Source organism: Camponotus vicinus, unplaced genomic scaffold (genome assembly GCF_025532165.1).
Source record: "Camponotus vicinus isolate PSW18456_S1 unplaced genomic scaffold, iyCamVici1.0 SCAF_12, whole genome shotgun sequence".
Classification (NCBI taxonomy): Eukaryota; Metazoa; Arthropoda; class Insecta; order Hymenoptera; family Formicidae; genus Camponotus; species Camponotus vicinus.
The window spans coordinates 2,781,469-2,798,641 of NW_028141948.1; the positions used below are offsets into that span (position 1 = coordinate 2,781,469).

At 25.7% G+C, this 17,173-nt stretch overlaps 2 long non-coding RNA genes across 2 annotated transcripts; both read left to right on the forward strand.

Annotated features, from left to right (window-relative positions):
* The first annotated feature begins 4,393 nt into the window (after positions 1-4,393).
* Positions 4,394-8,129, forward strand: LOC145962626 (uncharacterized). Its single transcript, XR_014435892.1, has 4 exons — positions 4,394-4,613; positions 6,610-6,801; positions 7,390-7,588; positions 8,115-8,129. It is a non-coding gene; the product is annotated as an uncharacterized LOC145962626 (long non-coding RNA).
* A 3,612-nt stretch (positions 8,130-11,741) lies between these two features.
* LOC145962628 (uncharacterized) lies at positions 11,742-13,403 on the forward strand. Its single transcript, XR_014435893.1, has 4 exons — positions 11,742-11,943; positions 12,435-12,484; positions 12,773-12,867; positions 13,226-13,403. It is a non-coding gene; the product is annotated as an uncharacterized LOC145962628 (long non-coding RNA).
* The last annotated feature ends 3,770 nt before the right edge of the window (positions 13,404-17,173 follow it).

Sequence of the window (17,173 nt, forward strand, 5' to 3'; positions counted from 1 at the left end):
AATTATTATTAAGTAATTTCTGTAAAAAAATATTTTTTAGAATATTACATATAATATTTTTATTAATATAATATTATTTGCTAATAATATTATATAATATTAAATATTATATTAATATAATTAAAATGTATGTTTTTATCGAACACTATATTTAGTAATATTCACAATAATTTAAAAATATATGATTCGTACAAACGTATGTAAATGTCGTATTGTAAATGTTCCGTATTTTGTATTAATTAATATACATTATGAATACTAATTAAATCGCACATATCCCGATTTTTAGCAAGACTTTTTTACATTTGATAAATAAAATTTTATTTTATTAATTTCTTGTGTCAGATAATTTACATTTATTTATGTATTACATTTATATCGTTACTTATATGTTTATTGATGATTATATCTTTTGTAATAAATTGTAAGAATCTACTTAAAAAAATATAAATTTAGAATCATGACAAATTAATATATGTGTTTCTTACTAAAAAATATCTGTCACCGACATACTGTAGAATTAATTATCGATTAGCCGCAAAGAATAATTCGTCTAATAATTCGTTTACTAATTAATTGTAATATAAAAATTTTATTATTTCTATTGTAACGTAGAATTTATGTAATACCGAAAAATAATTTTATTCTATATATTCAATGATATTTACATATTTTTTTAAATAATGTTGAAGTTAGGTATTACTATTAAGAAAAAGGAAGCTTATTATTCATGTCTGTCTCGATAATTTGTGTGTTAATCGATAGAAACAGATTCTCTTTTTTTTATCTTACGGATTAAAGAATATAAAATAATATATAATATTATAGATCCTATATATATTACAAATATATAATTTTATATCCAAATATAAGATAATTAATCACATAAATAGATACATTTGTGACATCGTTTTTGATGGGTTTAAAAGCATTAATTAATATTTGTTTATATTTTAATCGTCAATCTTGTATAATTTTTAAATACTTTATTTATATAAATATCAAAAATATTATATATATATGTATATATATATATATATATATATATATATATATATATATATATGAAAGAGAGACTCTATAAGTTCAAACCTTTCGGCTCGATAAAATTCATCCAACAATATTCAGCATTTTAAATCCGAAAAACGAAGTTTATAATTATTGAATATATGTTCCATGTACAACAAAGAAAGCAGTGGAAAAATAAAGACTTGTTAAAAAATCTTAAAAAGGTAGTACTCTATAAATAATATTACAAATACGTATTTATTTCGAAATTTATTAATCAATTTAATAACTTTAAAATATTCTGATCATATTATAGTCATTCGTTTGTGTAGCTTAAAAATTAAATTATCGTTTAAATTAAAAATATTTTATTTTTTTGCTTGTTTTTTTATTATTACAATGTTTTCATGCGCTTTCAAAAATAATAATGATTGAAGATGAAATCAAATATTAATGAATAATTTTTACTTTCAAAAATTGTTTTTATTTTTAATAAAATTATTTTATATTCTCATAACAAAATTTATCCGCTTAAGATTTAAATTGAAAAAAATAAATATTATATAATTTTTGTTAAACAATTTTATTATCTTTCTTGTAATTAAAAAATATGAGATGTGTTTTGCTTTTCTTTAAATTTCAATATATTATATTCTAATAAACTGTAGCGGACAAAAATGCCGAGAAAAGAAAAATCTGCAAGTAGCGGAAAGATATGAAACATTCAACATAATGCCGATTCTATTGAAAAAAAATATATGAATATTCATGAACGTTTACCGGCTTATATTGTTTTCATATGCATCAGGTACATTGACTGCATCAACGACGATAATGATAAAGATATACGATGGTAGTTAAGCGAATACTTAATCGCCGTTAAACGTGAGCTGAAGAAGCGTGATGACTTCGACTTCAAAGTGCTCTGGCTGAGTAATACTCCGAGACTTTGCACAACATGAAGCAATACTATGGCGATAAGCGGTTCCAAAATGAGACCTAGACAAAACGAGCTATGCCTGAGGAACTTCGACCTGAGCGAGTATCGCGTCGTGCTGACAATGAGTAATGTTGCGTACTGGATTTTCAATGTGGCCCTCTGAAGAATTTGCTGCTACACAGAAAAAAAATAAGTATCAAATTAAAACTTATATACTTAAACTAACGCGTTCATTGTTTCGTATATACGCAACAATTTATAATCTTCTTAGAATTTAATAATTTTAAATTTCAATGACATTACAGACTTATTTTAATATTGTAATTGTCACCTCAAGAATATATAATTATTTAATTATACTTTAAGAAAATTATAATCTTTGATTTACAAATGTTTTATATATTTTAAATAATTTTTATCTAACATTGTTTCCTTTTCAATTAAGAAAATTAAATCTTAAATCATAAGAATATATTTTTCTTGATTGAACTATATAAAATGGCTTCATTCAAGTAAGCAATTATTTAAGCAATTATATTTTTCTTTAATTAAAGCAATATAATCTCATTTTAAGATTTCCATGTTAAAACTAAATATATTTTCAAAACAAGAATGTTCTTTTTTTCTGTGTAAGGAACGAATTCTGCCGATGGATGGGAAGAGTATGCAAATAAAGTACGACAGGTTTCTCGATCTTTTCTTAATTTGCTGATATAGAAAATTCGGCACAAATATAATTGCATTGTAAAAAATATAGGAATTATAAAAAAATTGATAAAAAATTTACTTTGTGAATTAGTAAATTCTTACTCATTTTGAGAAATTTTAATAGATTGAATCTTACTTAGTTTCCTACTTAGTTACCTTAACTTTTTAGTTTTGTTATTTGCATAATAGAATATATTGCATATATATATATATATATATATATATATATATATATATATATATTTGTTGCATTAATATAATGTGTTTTTTATTGAGGTACATGAGCCGTTTAGAACAATGGGGTAGAGATGAACGACTAGTAAATGTTCGAAGAGCTGCAACCCATCATACAGGCATTGCAACTTCTACAGGCACGTAAAACGGATGAGAATGTTAATTTCATTTTGCGAGATGTACAACAAGCTGATGGCTAATCTACTAAAAATAGTAAGAATCCTGAACTTCTGTACACCAGCCGACTATTATAAAAGTCAGGTTCCTGTTTTATTCATTAAAAAGATACAAGACAAACTAAAAGAACGCGAGGAGACAACGAATCGCATTTTTGCGCCGATAAAAAAATTATTAAAATTAGTAAAAATTTTCTTAAAATTAGTAAAAATCCAAAAGAACTAAAATCGCATGTGTGTATTTATCGCTCTCTAAAATATGAATAAATTATAAAAGCTTAAAATATCGAAAATATTTTTCGCAGCATATAATAAATTTGCATTTTTTATTTTCAGCTGTTAAAGAATCTAAAGTATTTCTATCCTGTAAAATTTTGATGTAATCCATGCAATTGGAAGACATCAAAGTACCCAAAGTGCATTTTTTCCGAGTATGGAACAACTTCCATGATTCTAGGAAAATAATCTAACAAATATATGACAACGATAATTACAATTCAATACAAAATCTTAGATTTATGTATACCGGAACTTTATTATTTTGTATATTGCGAATCTTTATATGAATTTTATAAATATCTTAAAGTTGAAAAATTGTTGAAGATGTAATTAATGTATAAAAAGGAAATGTATACGTGCGAGAAATAGAGAAAAAAGGAAAGATATAATATAATATTACGTTGGTATAGATTGTTTATTTTGATATGAGGGAAAAAGAGAGAAAGAATTATTATAAAAAATCGAGTATGGTGTCGAAAGGACATAAGAATGAGAATAACAGAAATGCGAAGGCGACCAAAAGAAACCGAAAAGATATATTACTATATTTTAATTTTAAATATATGTACATATGCGATTGTGTATTTTGTACCATTTTACGAATAGTTCGTAACAATATTTGTTATTTCATCCGGACTGTCTTTGGTTTTATGCATTACAAACATATTGATATCTGGAGAAAGAAAAGAAAAACATGGAGCAAGAATATATTCTCTTGCAAAATAAGATGGACAGAATATATATTTACACAATTATATTTACACACACCTTGACTCGATGTGACATATTTATTTGTTGCTAAAGTGAAAATAAAGCTGTTTATAACAGTTCTTATCCCATTTCTGATGCTTCTTACGTTAAAAGCGGTAAAAATGATATTATTATGTATAAAATATCATACATCATTAAAGTTCTCGTTATAATTTGCATATAACATGAAAACATTTTTAATTCTCCCGCGCATCCCCGAGAAACGAAGCGAGCCGGAAGAGAAGATTTGAGAAAAGGAGAGAAAGAAAAAAGCAAAATAAACATGTCGTGACTTCGGTGACCCAGGTAATGTGTACAACGCGATGAAGTCGACACAGTATTCATAGCGCTTTCAAATTTCGAACGCATGTGACCAAAGCCGTAGACACTTCGTTTTCATCGTCGTCGTCGTCGTCGTCGTCACTTTTGCTGCGTCGTCTTGTGCAGTGGCTTCTTCTATCCCAGCTTTGACCGCAGGTGCTTAGATCGTGATAACTACGAGGGAGCTCTTCGTTAAGGTATTGTTCGCGAATAATAGTTGAGGAGGAGATACCAGATATTTGATACGCATCCTCGAAGGAGGTATGTCTTTTCTGACGTGAAATTGCGTGCCAAGGATTTTCTTATCGTTTTAGTTCCCCGAGGGAGATCAAAGAGATGTTTCGGTTCAATATGTCGCTTAATGTACGAACGTGATCATATACTTTCAGTTATTCATTCCCGAGTCATATACTTTCAGTTATTCATTCTCGAGTCGATATTTCGAATTCTTTCATTTGACAAATATTTCTTAACGTGAATTCAGGTGATAATTAAGATGTTAAATTATTTTCGTGATCCTGAAATTTATGAAAAATGTTCGCGGGATAATAAATGTAAAGTATGTATGTAAAATACGTTTCAAGTGCATTCAATAAGCAAAAGAATTGATTAAAAATCCAATAAGATTTGATATCAAACTCTCTAACAATTTTCATCGCTATTTAAAATTTAATATTAATGTTATATGCTGATATACGCCGTTGTAATTTATATAAATCCTATTATTTTAGATTATATTCTAATCAACAGAATATAATATAAACTTAAAGATTCTCTGGATACATGTGAGATAATATATTAGATTTAATTAATTATCAGAAAATTCATGAAACTGAGAATGTCTCGGTTATACAATCAGTGGAAATTACAGGAACTATGTTGAATATTATGAATTTATAGTTGTGCACGTGTGCGAAACTGTAATCTAACTTTATTTTTACATTAGTATTTGCCCTTCAGTTATAGAATTTTGCCCTTTTGCGATTTCAAACATTTTGATTGAAGCAAACAAGTTCTTATATCTCTATTACTTGCTTTACATACTATGAGAATCATCATGTTAATCTCGCATTGCATGATCAATTAAGTGCTTCGGCACTTAAATTTAAAATAAATAAACAAATGGAATTAATCTTTAGCCTGTGGATGACTCATATATATTTTTATAAACTCGATTTGCAGAACCCGTTATTTGAACAATAAGATTTTATATTTTATTTTTTTCTTTTAATTATTAAGTTCGACATAAGGATTACATAGAAAGGATGTAATTCTCGTGCTTTCGCGCACAAAATTTCTTTTCAAAATTAAAATCAATAACTACCAGAGCGGGAGAGCAATTGCCGAAAGATCTAAATTCTGGTTTATCCTAGGTGGCACGACCAGCCGTAGAAACAGGAGTTTATTTGCCTGATAATGTTTCTCGCACGTTGACAGTACGATTATGATTATAGGATCCGTTCGACTCAGTGTTGTACTTCTTAAAAAGAAATAATTTACAATTGATATACTCGTTAATTTTAGAAATTTATTCAATTATTATTAAGATACGTTAAGAAGTTATAACACAATTTAAATTTAATTTTTTTTATTGTTAATGATTTATATAATTTTTTTAAAGTAAACGAAATTTATATGATTCAAGAAATATCAAGAAATATATATATACTATTTTTTTACACTATTTTTGTTGTTAAGTATTATTAGAATAAAATTATCACGTGATCGTTATAATTTGTTGTACCGTTCAATTCATTCAAACTATTACAAATTTCACTGCATCAAATTTATTCGAACCATTATGTAACGTCAATTCAATCAAAATTCTCGAGAGATACAGGCAATACAGAGTCGTTCTTTTATATATTTTAACACTATTATTACACTATCTGATTACAAATATTTTAAATTTATTTATATTTTGAGTCAAAATATTTATGAAATATTAGTAAACATATTTTAAGTAATTAAAACCAAATTGAATTTTTTTAACATTTGTAATCACAACTATTTTTTATTATTTTTATATATTAATATAAAAATATATTATATATTAATTTTTATTATTTTTTTCCATTTTATCATAAAAGTTTCTTTCAATGTGATTTCGGTTAAGAAATTTATTTTCTGTTTCGTTTTAAATCTGTGTTATCCGACATGTAAAAAATATATATTAAATAATTTTTTTTTTAGAATTTATATAGCATCGTAATACTAACGAAAACCGGAGTAAGAAAGGTTCGATAAAATTGCAATCTCAATTATTATTGAAATTTAAGAAGGAAAGCGCTAAACGAGTATCCGTCATGCCTGTTGCTAGAATAAGGAAATTATTAAGCTCCATATTCACACTAATGATTATTATCTTTATTTCATGCTTACCAAGTAAGATAATCATTTGTATAATGACTTGTATAATAAGTTGTATAATAATATTTGTATAATATTTGTATAATATGAATTAGATTTATTTAGTTTATACTTATAATCGAAAGCACTTATTTAAATGATAGAACTTAATGATTGTGTGATTTTTACTTTTCTCTTTCTCTCTTTCTTTCAATATTTATCCAAAAGTACATATGTATAAAGAATATATAAAACAATTTATTAAAGAATAGCTATAGAAAAATATATATGCTAAATCTATATAGAGAAAAAGTAACGTGCACGCATAATACAGACTTATTGCACACATGGATACACTTTTACTAATAATGTATACTAATAATGTAATACGTATATATGAGTATACATACGTTAACTGTTAATAAGCTAAATTAATAATGACTATATATAATAACTATATATTACTTTTTGTAGGAAGATTAACGTACCAATTTTGAATTTCGTTTTCTTAATAATATTATTAAATTTGTATTCTTCTGTGAGATGAAAAAGCAATGTTGATAAATTAATAACAAGAGTCATCTCAATTTATAAATTAAATTAATAATATGATTTATTTTTTAGTCTGCGTACATAACGTAACCCATAATAGTAAATATACTAATTTCACTGAAACAAATCACAAAACCAATAAAATATCGACTTATAATGAGGATGATGTGGAAAAAGAAGTACTAACTAATTTCCTGGTTGTGTATGCAAAAGTATGGGTATACGGTGTTAGTATTGTCATATGCTGCTTACTTTTACAGTGTCTCTGCTGGTAAATTTTATTTTTATACTTGATTAAATTAACGAAATTATAATAAATGTGTTATTATGTGTATGCATCTCTGTGTATACACATGTATGGATGATTGAGTAATATATGTGTGTGTGGAAAGGGAGATGGACGTGGGTGGGTTTGTTACATACATATGTATATATTAATGCAGTATAAGAAAAGAAAATTTTGATTTAAATTCATAATATTGATACGAATTTACGATACAATTGTCATGTAATAATTATATAGATATGATATTGTCAATATAAATATAACATTAAAATCAATATTTTAATTTTTCGAAAAATGCTATGCTATTTTATTATAAAAGTTATGAATATGATTCAGATAAATATAATATTACTAATTTTATAATTATTTTATTGCAGTCAGTATATGATTGTAGCAATTTTATTACAATAATTATTAATTGTTACCTTACAAGTATTGATTAATTTATTATAAATTTTCATATTATTAAAAACATTTTTTTTAACTATATACGAATTTTGATTACAAATAGTAGGAGACGTACACTATATTGCTTAAATAACTTGTACAACCGATTGTTTCGCCGCAATCAAGATAATGAGCCAGCTGTCCATTATCGAGACAATAGAATTACTGGAATTTCTTGGATTGGACGAGATACTTCAATATAATACGTAAATAAAATATACTAATAATAAGTAAATAATAAACGGAAACGTAATCTTAAATCTATACACTATTTTTTGAGACATAAAAATAAGAATAATGTAACCAAACAAATACGAATATCATTAAAAACATATAATGTTTCAGAAATAAATGATTAAAATATAAAAGTATATTCTATCATGGCGTACACAGATTTAAAATAATTTATATAATTATGAAACGTAAATCTAGAAACGTTTTCTCTTTTAACATGTTTTGTTTATGATAGAATTTGGCGTTAATAACATTAATAAATATTTCATTAGAAATGATGCTGAAAATTTTCTTCGGCAAACATTCGTTCATATACTATCAACATTTCACAATTCCATCAAAGATATTTAAAAATTCCTAGAGTATTTCGAATTTTATTATATAAAGTATTAATACAAAAGCTTTCCGAATAGCAATAAGAACATTAGCAAAAACTTTGAGATTGAGCCTTACAAATAAAAATGTAGAAGCTTTAAATCGATAGATGTAAATGAATAAGCGGAAAAATATTATTTCTAGTAATATATTTTATATACAAATTGTTATAGTGTGGAAAGACAGCGTTTCTATGTTAATAATTTCCATTTATTTTGAATCATATCATTAGCAGAATATGTTTCTAAACTTGTCTCATTTTTTTATTATTATTAATTTTATATATATACATATATGAACAATTATTTTTTTATTTTAACAATATTAATAATATATATTCCTAATTTTGCAGTTGCCACGTGAGGTTGAACTATAATTCGGAAAGTTAACATTGACGTTTTGCGCATTAGTGCAAAGAGACACATATCTGTAATATTGATAAAGTTTCTTGACGTTTCTTACGTTATAAAAACTTATTCGCAACTCCAAATCATTTAGACAACGCATATGTTCTTATACATCATTAGTTTTTATGATTTATTTTCATAAATAAGATAAAGTAAGATAAATATATATATATAATAAGTGTGTAATAATGTAAGTATATAATTTGTTTAGATCATGTCTTTCACATTTATAAATTTTGAGATCTGCAAAATTGTGTGATTTTAATAAAAATATTTCAAATAATTTTAATAAATCAATAGAATAAAAATAAATTACTTCAAACGACGTGGTAATTTATTTTTTCTGATTTATTATACACATTTATTTTTGTAATATTATCATAACAATTTTATTTTTCTCGAAATGTAAAAAATAATATTAAAATAATTCTCAATCTCTATCTGACAAGAAACATCATTATTTTTTTAAATTTAAATGTAACGTCAATTTTGGAAATTATAAAAATTGTATAAATAATTAATTAATTATTAATAAAAATTAATTTTTAAAAAATATATATGTATAATTAATTTAATATAATTTAATATATATATATATATATAATTAATACAATTCTATATATACATACATATATATATATATATATATATATATATATATATATATACATACATATTATTAACTTAATTAATTTATTATATGCAATATATTTAACTACTTATTACATAAATTAACAGGCATAACATTTAAAAGGCTGTTTAATAATAATTAGTAATTATTAAGTAATTTCTGTAAAAAAATATTTTTTACAATATTACATATAATATTTTTATTAATATAATATTATTTTACTACTAATATTATATAATATGAAATATTATATTAATATAATTAAAATGTATGTTTTTATCGAAACTATATTTAGTAATATTGACAATAATTTAAAAATATATAATTCGTACAAACTTATATAAATGTCGTATTGTAAATGTTCCGCATTTTGTATTAATTAATATAAATTATGAATATTAATTATCGCACATATCCCGATTTTTAGCAAGACTTTTTTACATTTGATAAATAAAATTTTATTTTATTAATTTCTTGTGTCAGATAATTTACATTTATTTATGTATTATATTTATATCGTTACTTATATATTTATTGATGATTATATCTTTTGTAATAAATTTAAGAACCTACTTAAAAAAATATAAATTTAGAATCATGACAAATTATTAATACATGTGTTTCTTACAAAAAAATATCTGTCACCGAATTTAATATTGCAGAATTAATTATCGATTAGCCGCAAAGAATAATTCGTCTAATAATTCGTCTACTAATTAATTGTAATATAAAAATTTTATTAGTTCTTATTTCTTTCATTATTATTTCTATTGTAACGTAGAATTTATGTAATACCGAAAAATAATTTTATTCTCTATGTTCAATGATATTTACATATTCTTTTTCAATAATGTTGAAGTTAGGTATTACCATTAAGAAAAAGGAAGCTTATTATTCATGTCTGTCTCGATAATTTGTGTGTTAATCGATAGAAACAAATTCTCTTTTTTTTATCTTACGGATTAAAGAATATAAATTAATCTATAGTATTATAGATCGTACATATATTACAAATATATAATTTTATATCCAAATATAAGATAATTAATCTCATAAATAGATACATTTGTGACGTTGTTTTTGATGGATATAAAAGCATTAATTAATATTTGTTTATATTTTAATCGCCAGTCTTGTATAATTTTTTAATATTTTATTCATATAAATATAAAAAATATTATATATATATATATATATATATATATATATATATATATATATATATATATATATATGAAAGAGAGACTCTATAAGTTCATATCTTTCGGCGCGATAAAATTCATCAACAATCAAATTCACCAACAACATTCAGCATTTTAAATCCGAAAAACGAAGTTTAGAAATATTGAATAAATGTTCCATATACAATAAACAAAGCAGTGGAAAAATAAAGATTTGTTAAAAAATCTTAAATAGTTAGTACTGTATAAATAATATTACAAATACGTATTTATTTCGAAATTTATTAATCAATTTAATTACTTTAAAACATTCTGATCATATTATAGTTATTCGTTTGTGTAGCTTAAAAATTAAATTATTGTTTAAATTTAAAATATTTAATTTTTTTGCTTTTTTATTATTACAATGTTTTCATGCGCTTTCAAAAATAATAATGATTGAAGATGAAATCAAATATTAATGAATAATTTTTACTTTCAAAAATTGTTTTTATTTTTAATGAAATTATTTTATATTCTAATAACAAAACTTATTCGCTTATGATTTAAATTGAAAAGAATAAAAATTATATAATTCTTGTTGAATAATTTTATTATCTTTCTTGTTATTAAAAAATATAAGATGTGCTTTGCTTTTCTTTAAATTTCAATATATTATACTCTAATAAACTGTAGCCGACAAAAATGCCGATTAAAGAAAAATCTGCGAGTAGGGGAAAGATAGGAAACATTCAACATAATGCCGATTCTATTGAAAAAAGTATATGATTACTCATGAACGTTTACGGCTATGTTTTCATATGCATGAGATACATTGACTGCCTCAACGACGATAATGATAAAGAAATACGATCGTTGTTAAGCGAATACTTGATCGCCGTTAAACGTGAGCTGAAGAAGCGTGATGACTTCGACTCCAAAGTGCTCTGGCTAATACCCCGAGACTGTTGCACAACATGAAGCAATACTGTGGCAACAAGCCGTTCCAAATTGAGACCTAGAGACAGAACGAGCTATGCCTGAGGAACTTCGACCTGGGCGAGCATCGCGTCGTGCTGACAATGGGTAATGTGGCGTACTGGATTTTCAATGTGGCCCTCTGAACAATTTGCTGCTGCACAAAGAAAAATAAGTATCAAATTAATACTTAGATACTTAAACTAACGCGTTCATTGTTTCGTATATACACAACTATTTATAATCTTCTTAGAATTTAATAATTTTAAATTTCAATGATATTATAGTTTTATTTTAATATTATAATTGTCACCTCAAGAATATATAATTTTTTAATTATACTTTAAGAAAATTATAATCTTTGATTTAAAAATGTTATTTTCTATCTAACATTGTTTCTTTTCCATTCAAGAAAATTAAATCTTGTCATAAGAATATATTTTTCTTGATTGAACTACATAAAATGGTTTTATTTAAGGAAGCAATTATTCAAACAATTATATTTTTCTTTTATTAGCGCAATATAATTTCATTTCAAGATTTCCATCTTAAAACTAAATATATTTTCAAAACAAGAATGTCCTCTTTTTCTGTGTAAGGAACGAATTCTGTCGATGGATGGGAAGAGTATGCAAATAAAGTACGACAGGTATCTCGATCTTTTCTTAATTTGCTGATATAGAAAATTCGACACAAATATAATTGCATTGCAAAAAATATAGAAATTTTAAAAGATTGATAAAGAATTACTTTATGAATTAATAAATTCTTCCTCTTTTCGCGAAATTTTAAAAGATTGAATTTTACTTAGTTCCCTACTTAGTTACCTTAACTTCTTAGTTTTGTTATCTGCATAATGGAATATATTGCATATATATACACACACACACACACATATATATATTTGTTGCACTAATATAATGTGTTTTTTATTGAGGTACATGAGCCGTTTAGAACAATGGGGTAGATATGAACGACTAGAAAATGTTCGAAGAGCTGCAACCCATCATACAGGCATCGTAACTTCTACAGGCAAGTAAAACGGATGAGAATGTTAATTTCATTCTGCGAGATGTACAACAAGCTGATGGTTAATCAAATAGTAAGAATCCTGAACTTATGTACACCAGCCGACTGTTATAAATGTCAAGTTCCTGTTTTGTTCATTAAAAAGATACAAGACAAACTGAAAAAACGCGAAGAGAACAACTAACCGCTTTTCTGCGCCGATAAAAAAATTATTAATTTTCTTAAATTTAGTAAAAATTCAAAAGAACTAAAATCGCATGTGTGTATTGATCGTTGTCTAAAATATGAATAAATTATAAAAGCTTAAAATAGCGTAAATATTTTTTGCAGCATATAATAAATTTGCATTTTTCATTTGCAGCTGTTAAAGGATCTAAAGTATTTCTATCCTGTAAAATTTTCATTTAATCCATGCAATTGGAAGACATCAAAGTACCCGAAGTGCTTCATTTGACCAAAAAGGGCGATAATACGAAGCAAGCGTAACCGTGGCAAGGATTCCCCCTTCTACACCAGTCATTAGTTAAAATTGTTATTCCTGCGGAACTCGCTTAGCCCAATCCTTATTCGTACAAAAGTTCATCATATATATATATATATATCACATTTTATGTGTTTTTTTTCTACTCAGGTAATTCATAGATTTTGCGACATGTCAACGTCCCAAATCGCGCTCGCGTTTAAAGTCAATTCCGTTGTATAGATAAATGTGAACCAGTCTTGATGAGAAAGATCGACATTTTTTGTTATTATTACTGTGCAACGTTATATATCGAAGAGTAAAAAAGAAAAGTACGAGTAAAATTCCTATAAGTATTTTGTTTCGGACATTTCATCATAAATTTCAATATTAAAGTGAACTTTGGAGAAATAATAATTTTATCAGTTGTACTATATTTACAAATTATATGTATTATATTTATTATTTTATTTGTTCCATCTTAGAATTTCTAAAATAAATTTTTTAATTTGTTTATATTTATTGTTGATTACTTTGTTATAAAGGATAAATATAAATAAATTTACGGAGATGCTATTCTTCTTTTGAACCACTATTTTCTGTGATATACAAAAAAATATATTTGTCTCATTACAACAAAATATAAAATTACGAAGTTTTAAAAAATATTGCATTTTCTCCGAGTATGGAACAATTTCCATGATTCTAGGAAAATAATCTAACAAATATATGACAACGATAATTACAATTGAATACAAAATCTTAGATTTATATATACCGGAACTTTATTATTTTGTATATTGCGAATCCTTATATGAATTTTATAAATATCTTAAAGTTGAAAACTTGTTGAAGATGTAATTAATGTATAAAAAGGAAATGTATGCGTGCGAGAAATAGAAAAAAGAAAGGAAAGATATAATGTTACGTTAGTATAGATTGTTTATTTTGATATGAGAGAAAAAGAGAGAAAGAATTATTATGAATAATCGAGTCTGGTATCGAAAAGATATAAGAATGAGAAAAACAGAAATATGAAGGCGACGGAAAGAAACCGAAAAGATATATTACTATATTTTAATTTTAAATATACCTACATGCGATTGTGTATTTTGTACCATTTTACAAATAGTTCGTAAAAATATTTGTTATTTCATCCGGACTGTCATTGGTTTTATGCATTACAAACATATTGATATCTGGAGAAGAAAAGAAAAACAGGGAGGAAAAATATTTTCTGTTGAAAAATAAAATGGACAGAATATATATTTACACAATTACACACACCTTGACTCGATGTGACATATTTATTTGTTGCTAAAGTGAAAATAAAACCGTTGATAACAGTTCTTATCTTATTTCTCTCATGCTTCTTACGTTAACAGTGGTAAAAATGATTTTTTATTACGTATAAAAAATCATACATCATTAAAGTTCTCGTAATAATTTGCATATAACATGAAAACATTTTCAAGTTTTTATAAAGGAGATGCAGAAAATATAAGAAGGATAAAAGTATTTAAATTAGAGGATCTCATATATTTATGTCATCACATTAGTACAAAAATCAAAGATAATATCGTAATCTTTTATTGTATTAATTGTGATGTTATAGTAAATGACAAAAAATTACATTAGATTTTTAAGCAAATAAAATTCACAATATTCGACAGCTGCCGTTTACATAGAGAGTAGACCTTCGCGAGAACTCACTCTTATCTGGTGGATCCGAACCGGATCGCTTGTCCGCAGAAAGGTCGTAGCCAGAGGTTCTCGCGAAATAAATCGCGTGACACGAACTTTATATAGCTCGTAGGCATGAAGATCTGAAATTCTCCCGCGGATCCCCGAGAAATGAAGCGAGCCGGAAGAGAAGATTCGAGAGAAGGAGAGAATGAAAAAAGCAAAACAAACATGTTGTGACCTCGGTGATCCAGGTGTCATAATGTGTACCACCCGATTAAGTCGACACAGTATTCATAGTGCTTTCAACTTTCGGACGCATGTGACCAAAACCGTAGACACTTCGTTTTCATCGTCGTCGTCGTCGTGACCTTTGCTGCGTCGTCTTGTGCAGAGGCTTCTTCTATCCCTTTGACCAGCTTTGACCACAGGTGCTTAGACCGATTGAGATAACTACGAGGGAGCTCTTCGTTAAGGTATTGTTCGCGAATAATAGTTGAGGAGGAGATACCAGATATTTGATACACATCTTCGAAGGAGGCATGTCTTTTCTGAAGTGAAATTGCGCGCCAAGGATTTTCTAATCGTTTTAGTTCCCCGAGGGAGATCAAAGAGATGTTTCGGTTCAATATGTCGCTTAATGCACGAACGTGATCATATACTTTCAGTTATTCATTCCCGAGTCATATACTTTCAGTTATTCATTCTCGAGTCGATATTTCGAATTCTTTCATTTGACAAATATTTCTTAACGTGAATTCAGGTGATAATTAAGATGTTAAATTATTTTCGTGATCCTGAAATTTATGAAAAATGTTCGCGGGATAATAAATGTAAAGTATGTATGTAAAATACGTTTCAAGTGCATTCAATAAGCAAAAGAATTGATTAAAAATCCAATAAGATTTGATATCAAACTCTCTAACAATTTTCATCGCTATTTAAAATTTAATATTAATGTTATATGCTGATATACGCCGTTGTAATTTATATAAATCCTATTATTTTAGATTATATTCTAATCAACAGAATATAATATAAACTTAAAGATTCTCTGGATACATGTGAGATAATATATTAGATTTAATTAATTATCAGAAAATTCATGAAACTGAGAATGTCTCGGTTATACAATCAGTGGAAATTACAGGAACTATGTTGAATATTATGAATTTATAGTTGTGCACGTGTGCGAAACTGTAATCTAACTTTATTTTTACATTAGTATTTGCCCTTCAGTTATAGAATTTTGCCCTTTTGCGATTTCAAACATTTTGATTGAAGCAAACAAGTTCTTATATCTCTATTACTTGCTTTACATACTATGAGAATCATCATGTTAATCTCGCATTGCATGATCAATTAAGTGCTTCGGCACTTAAATTTAAAATAAATAAACAAATGGAATTAATCTTTAGCCTGTGGATGACTCATATATATTTTTATAAACTCGATTTGCAGAACCCGTTATTTGAACAATAAGATTTTATATTTTATTTTTTTCTTTTAATTATTAAGTTCGACATAAGGATTACATAGAAAGGATGTAATTCTCGTGCTTTCGCGCACAAAATTTCTTTTCAAAATTAAAATCAATAACTACCAGAGCGGGAGAGCAATTGCCGAAAGATCTAAATTCTGGTTTATCCTAGGTGGCACGACCAGCCGTAGAAACAGGAGTTTATTTGCCTGATAATGTTTCTCGCACGTTGACAGTACGATTATGATTATAGGATCCGTTCGACTCAGTGTTGTACTTCTTAAAAAGAAATAATTTACAATTGATATACTCGTTAATTTTAGAAATTTATTCAATTATTATTAAGATACGTTAAGAAGTTATAACACAATTTAAATTTAATTTTTTTTATTGTTAATGATTTATATAATTTTTTTAAAGTAAACGAAATTTATATGATTCAAGAAATATCAAGAAATATATATATACTATTTTTTTACACTATTTTTGTTGTTAAGTATTATTAGAATAAAATTATCACGTGATCGTTATAATTTGTTGTACCGTTCAATTCATTCAAACTATTACAAATTTCACTGCATCAAATTTATTCGAACCATTATGTAACGTCAATTCAATCAAAATTCTCGAGAGATACAGGCAATACAGACTCGTTCTTTTATATATTTTAATACTATTATTACACT